Source organism: Saccopteryx leptura, chromosome 6 (genome assembly GCF_036850995.1).
Source record: "Saccopteryx leptura isolate mSacLep1 chromosome 6, mSacLep1_pri_phased_curated, whole genome shotgun sequence".
In the NCBI taxonomy this organism is placed as follows: domain Eukaryota; kingdom Metazoa; phylum Chordata; class Mammalia; order Chiroptera; family Emballonuridae; genus Saccopteryx; species Saccopteryx leptura.
In genome coordinates, this window is record NC_089508.1 from 156,772,833 (window position 1) to 156,778,929 (window position 6,097).

Consider the following 6,097-nt stretch of genomic DNA (forward strand, 5'->3'; position numbering starts at 1 on the left):
TTCTTTTCCCCCTGTCGTTAGCAAGCCTCGTTCTTTGTAAATGGCACCATGAATGTGAGCAGTGGCAAAGGCGTACCTGCTGTCCGTGTAAATGTTGGCCACTTTGCCCTCAGCTATCTGGAGGGCCTGTGTAAGTCCAATTAGCTCTGCTCGCTGTGCAGAAGTACCTTTTGGTAATGCTCTCTGCCATAAGACACTGTCCTGGGTAGTTACAGCTGCTCCTGCATATCTTTGTCCATCTCGGACATAACTGCTTCCATCAGTGAACAGCGTGAGGTCTGCCTTCTCATAGGCCTATACCCTGAGGTCCGGTCTGGCCCCTGTGACAGTGTCCAATATCTGTCTGCAGTCATGGACCACTGATGGGTCTGGCAACGGTAGCAAAGTGGCAGGATTTAAGGCTGCCGTCTTCAAGAACTGCACTGCTGGGGGATTCAATAACTGTGCTTGGTACTGTGTCAATCGAGCATTGGAGAGCCACCTATCCGGTGGGGCACGCAGCACTTGTTCTAGATAGTGTTCTCCAATAACCTGGATGTCCTGACCCAATGTCAGTTTGTTGGCCTCCTTAACTAGGATTGAGGTAGCAGCAAGTGCCCTTAAACAGGTTGGCCAGCCAGACGCTACGGGGTCTAGCTTCCTGGATAGGTATGCTACAGGCCTCTTCCATGACCCAAGCTCTTGGCTGAGGATTCCCAAGGCTATCCCTCCCTTCTCAGCAATGTACAACTGGAAAGGTTTGGCCATATCTGGTAGGGCCAATGCTGGGGCAGCTACTAGGGCCTCCTTCAGTGCCTGGAAAGCCTTCCTTTCCTTGTCTGTCCAAATAAACTGTTCTTCTTTGCCCCGCGTCAATTCGTGGAGAGGCCTGGCCAGCTCTGCAAATCCTAATATCCAGAGTCTGCAATATCCTACTGCTCCCAGAAATTCTCGCACTTGCCTTTTGTTAGTGGGTTCTGGGATCTGCAACACAGTTTGAATCCTTTGACTGGATAATGTCCTTTGTCCCCCTTGTAAGTTATATCCCAAGTAACTTACAGTTTGGGTGACAATCTGGGCCTTCTTGGCAGAGACTCGATACCCCATCTGCTGGAGATCCTGGAGTAGGTCTAAGGTGGCCGTCTTACATTGCTCTTCTTCGGCTGCAGCGATGAGGAGGTCATCCACATATTGGAGCAACACAGTTAAAGGGTGGGCAGCTCGAAACCCCTGCAAGTCCTTACACAAAGCTTCATTAAAGATAGTGGGAGAATTCTTAAACCCTTGAGGAAGCCTGGTCCATGTATACTGTCCCACTAGTCCATTTTCTAGATCATTCCATTCAAAAGCAAATATCTCCTGGCTCTTGGGGGCCAATGGAATGCAAAAGAAAGCATCCTTCAAATCCAGTACTGAATAATATGTACAAGTAGGGGGTAACGAACTTAGCAAAGTGTAGGGATTTGGCACCGTTGGGTGAATAGTCTCTACCCGGCGTTTACTTCTCGCAGATCTTGCACCGGACGATAGTCCTGGGTCCCAGGCTTCTGGACTGGGAGCAAAGGTGTGTTCCAGGCTGACTGGCATTCCCGGAGGATACCCGCCGCTAGTAAGCGCTTCAGATGCTGCGCTATGCCCTGCTTAGCTCGTGCTGGTATGGGATATTGCCTTACCCGCACGGGGCTAGCAGTGCTCAGCAACTGCACTATGACAGGTGGCTGATGAGCGGCTAAGCCTGGTGGGTTGGTTTCTGCCCACACCCCTGGCACCTTTTCCCGTATTTCCTCTGGGACCCCGATGACTTCGTCCTTACCTTCCTGTAGGACTGCCATCAAGTATTCTTCAGATATGGGCACCGTTACCTCGAGACTGACTTTTTCCTTCCCCTCCTGGGAACTGCTGTCCTCTTGCTTAAAGGTTATTGTTGCTTGAAGTTTCTGCAAGAGATCTCGGCCCATGAGAGGATAAGGACAATCTGGAATGACTAGAAATGAGTGAGTAATAGTGCCTCTACCTAAATTTGTGATTCTTGCGGTGGTCCGTGGATAAGCTACTGCTTTTCCCGTTACCCCTATTATTTTTGTATTTTCTTTTTGTATGTGTCCTTGTGGCTTCTTTAAAACTGAATAGGTGGCTCCCGTGTCAACCAGGAAGTCTATTGGCTTTCCTTCGACTGTTAGGGTGACCATGGGCTCCTGGGAGCCGACAGAAATGGAGCCCTGGACCCGTCAGTCCAAGGTTTGGAGCAAGACCTCTGGATCTTGCTTTAGCTTCTGACTGTTAACCCGTAACTTTGGGCAATCTCTCCTCCAGTGTCCTTTCTCCTTGCAATAGGCACACTGGTCCTTGCCTATTTGCTTCCATGGTTGACCTTTCTCTTTGCCTTTTTGCTGCTCTCCTTTTCCCTTCTTCTCTGACTTATGAGCTGCAATGAGGATCTTGACAGCTGCTCTCCCTAGTTCTGAGTCATCCCTATTTATATATACTTTCTGAGCTATTTCAATTAGCTCACTTCTATTTTTCCCTTCAAATCCTTCTAATTTCTGAAGCTTCTTCCTAATGTCTGATGCAGCTTGCATCACAAAAGCTATATTTACTAACCTGCGATTCTCCTCAGCTTCTGGATCTATAGGGGTATAAACCCGGTAGGCCTCCATTAGCCGCTCTAAAAATGCAGCGGGGGATTCTTCCCTTCCCTGGATAACCTCACTTACCTTACTGAAATTAGTGGGTCTCCTGGCTGCTGCTTTTAAACCCCGCAACAGAGCCCGGCGATACTGGAAGAGTGCTTCCCTTCCCCCTGAGGTATTTGGGTCCCAGGCTGGGGGCTGCTTGGGAAGGACATTCTCGGCTTCCCCATCCGTTCCCCCGTCCTCTAAAACTGCTTTTACTGCTTCTCTCATTATTCTATTTCTTTCTTCTGTCATAAAAAGAGTTTGTAAGACCTGTTGGCAGTCATCCCACGTTGGCTGGTGGGTCCTAAAAACTGTCTCAAGCAAGGATATTAGTCCCTGCGGTTTCTCAGAAAAAGGAGGATTTTCCCGCTTCCAATTGTACAAATCACTGGTGGAAAAAGGCACATAGATGAAGCGAGGGGGGGCTCATGGACCAGCATCTGGTGCCGGTGGCGCTTCCCGGAGTGGTAAAATGGCCGCACTCCCCCTGGCACCTCCTGCAGAAGGAGGCAAGATGGCGGTGCCTCCTGCAGAAGGAGACAAGATGGTAGTGCCTCCTGCAGGAGACAAAGGCAAGATGGCAGTGTCTCCTGCAGAAGGAGGCAAGATGGCAGTGCCTCCTGCAGGAGACAAAGGCAAGATGGCGGCATCTCCTACCGAAGGAGAAGGCGAATATATCGCCCCTCCTCGGGTGTGTGGTGGACTCAAAAATCCACTTACGTCCTGCTGTGTGGAATCAAGTCCTCCCTGCCGCCGATAGGGAGGAGGGAAATTTACTGGGCCTAAGGGATCCTCCAGTGGTTCAGGCAAGACAGGGTAAATTCTAGATGACGGTACAGTGGACTGTACCGGGGAATTGGTCTTCTCCTTTTCCTCCCTACTGCCTTTCCCTGCCCTCTGGTTACTTGCAGTAACATATTTCCCTTCTCTCTCTCTTGCCATTCTTTATGTACTTTCTGATATACCCTGGCTTATCTGTGGCAATATCAACCCACACATCTATATACAAATATTGGTCTGGATGGGGCACCTGGTAGATAATAGCTCGGACAGCAAACACAATAGGAAGATCAAAAGTTCCCTCAGTGGGCCACCCTATGTTGAAGGCAGGCCATTCTAACTGACTCAAGGTCCAGAGGGTCTCTCGGTCCGGAGGTGGCCCTCCGTACCCCTGGGCTCTTTTCTGAAAATCAGAAAAGTTGTTTAGCAGGCACTCAAGTGGAAAACCGGGTACAGACTCTTGTTGTCCCATTCTTCTTTATCCCGCTTTGTCTGCTTCTAAACCTTCAAGAATTAACAAAACAATTATCAAAATACCCCAACCAATAAGCAAAAAAAAAGCTAGAGTAAAAGATTGTCTCACACTCAATTCAGGCATTCACACACAGACAAAATGCAGCGCAGCGCGGCGCAGAAATTCCTAATGTGACCGGTCACTTCTAGAGTTAACTCCTAGAGTTAACAATTCCTTTCAGAAAACGGCGTCCCGTTCTGAAAGCCCTGGGTAGGTTACCAGCGGCGTCCCACTTACTACCTCAGGTTTATATGCTCCGGAGCTCAAAACCAAAACCAAATGATCCTCAAAGAGTACTTACTCAACTCGAGCTGTCCCTCTGGTCTCCGACCAAAAAACTCCACCAAGGGAAATCCTGGACGAGCCCCCAGAGATGTAGCATCCACCGGGTCAAGAACAAATGTCGGAGACTTTCAGGAGTATAGATGTAACTTTATTGGCCAGTTTTACCTGCGCAGGGGCAAATTCCCAAGGTGTCCAGAGACACTGTGCTCACAAGGAGCTACAGATGGGAATCGCACCTAGCGCTCACAGCTAAAGCTTTTTATAAGCTAAGCAAGCAAGCCTCATACAGAAGCAGATGTGGCGGTAACCTATTTGCTAAGGGGGCTGCACATAGCATAGCAACAGGGGCTGGGGTCTAGCTCATTGGCGAATTCCAAACCTAAACTTCTGATAAGGGTCTTTTAACCAATAGAATGCAAACGTTTGTCTCTTTTTCCTTTTTTTTTTCTTCTCTCTCAGCTTCCCAGAGTCCCTATCTGTCTCTGCTTCTTGAACGACCTTGGGCATGTTACTCCTAACAGAACAGGAGCAGGACCTGCCTGTAACCCTTAAGTTCCCTGTTCCATTAGTGCCTTGCTTATTTTCTGATCTTCTCTTGGTCCTTACATAGACAGGCGGAGGGCAGGAGTGGAAGCAGCCGGGTTGCGTAGGTACCATTGCAGTAGGCTCAGCAAGGGAAGATGGGAAGTATAGAGGTAGCAGTGGAGTGGAGAGAAATGTAGGATTCCTTCTGTGTTTGGAAGACAGAACAGTCAAGACTGTTAGATTGGAAGGTGAGGGTCAAGGGTGATCCCAAGGTTTTAGTTCAAGCTAAGGGATGAAGGGTGGTGCCATGGTGTTATTTACTGAGCTAGGGAAGATGGCACGGAGGGTAGGGTAGGGAACTAAGAAACCTGTTTTGTCTGTGTCACGTTTGAGAGACTTTTAGTCACCCAAGTGGCTATCGGGTCAGCAGTTAGATAATGAGATTGGTGTGCAGGCTGGAGGTATCAGTTTGGGAGTTGTTGGAGGGCACAAGTGTGAGAGCACAGTCCTTGGTGAGCAGGAGAAGACAGGATGAAGGGGGTGGGTGAAGGCACAGGGATGGTGTGTGCATTGGAATAAGAAAGAAGGCTGAGTGCATGTATGTAGATGAAGTGGGTTGCTGTATTTGTCCAAGGAAGAAGAGATAATTCTCTTCTGAGATTTCCTATTTTTTTTAGGAGGTCATCCATTGAGAACAAGCAGGGGTGGGAGGGCAGAGTGTTGGAGATCTGGGAAGACAGGAAAAGGAGTGAGCTAGTCATCTTGGAGATGGGGGACAAGGACAGGGAGCTAACTAGGGAAGTGTGGTCAGTTGCTGGGTAGTTCTTAGTGTCGCTAGAGGTTTATAGTCAAACACCTTAAGTGAAGATTTTGTGGGTTTTGTCCAGCCATGTTCCCTGTTTGGGCACAGGCTTGCAGTAGGTGCCGAGTTGGGCTTAACAAGAGACTGGACTTTTGCCAAATGGGTACAGTGGAGGAATACAGGGGCAAGAGAGATGAAAACATTGGACTGTGGTGTCTAAACTGGTGAGGGCAGAAGTACAGCCATGATGTGGAGATTGATAGTGAAGAGGTGGGAGTGTGGTTCATATCTTTTCAGAGGGCAATTGGGAAAAGTCTGTCAACTTTTAAAATGCACATACCCATTGTCCTAGTCTAGAAATTTATCAAGATGTAGTCCTGCATGAGTGCAAGATGGGTATGTGAGGATGCCCATCAGAGCTCTGTGGGCCTGTAGGTTTTTATTGGGAGCAGGCATTTTTATGTGCATGTGCACACCTTGGGAAGACCACCTCTCCCTTGCTGCAGCCTTGCCATGGTAGGAGTGACGGGAGGCCAC

The 6,097-nt window shown here is 48.9% G+C and overlaps 1 protein-coding gene across 4 annotated transcripts in view; it reads left to right on the forward strand.

Moving 5' to 3' along the window:
• PCBD2 (pterin-4 alpha-carbinolamine dehydratase 2) overlaps positions 1–6,097 on the forward strand; it is an 83,379-nt gene that overhangs the window by 23,020 nt on the left and 54,262 nt on the right. The window lies entirely within an intron of this gene.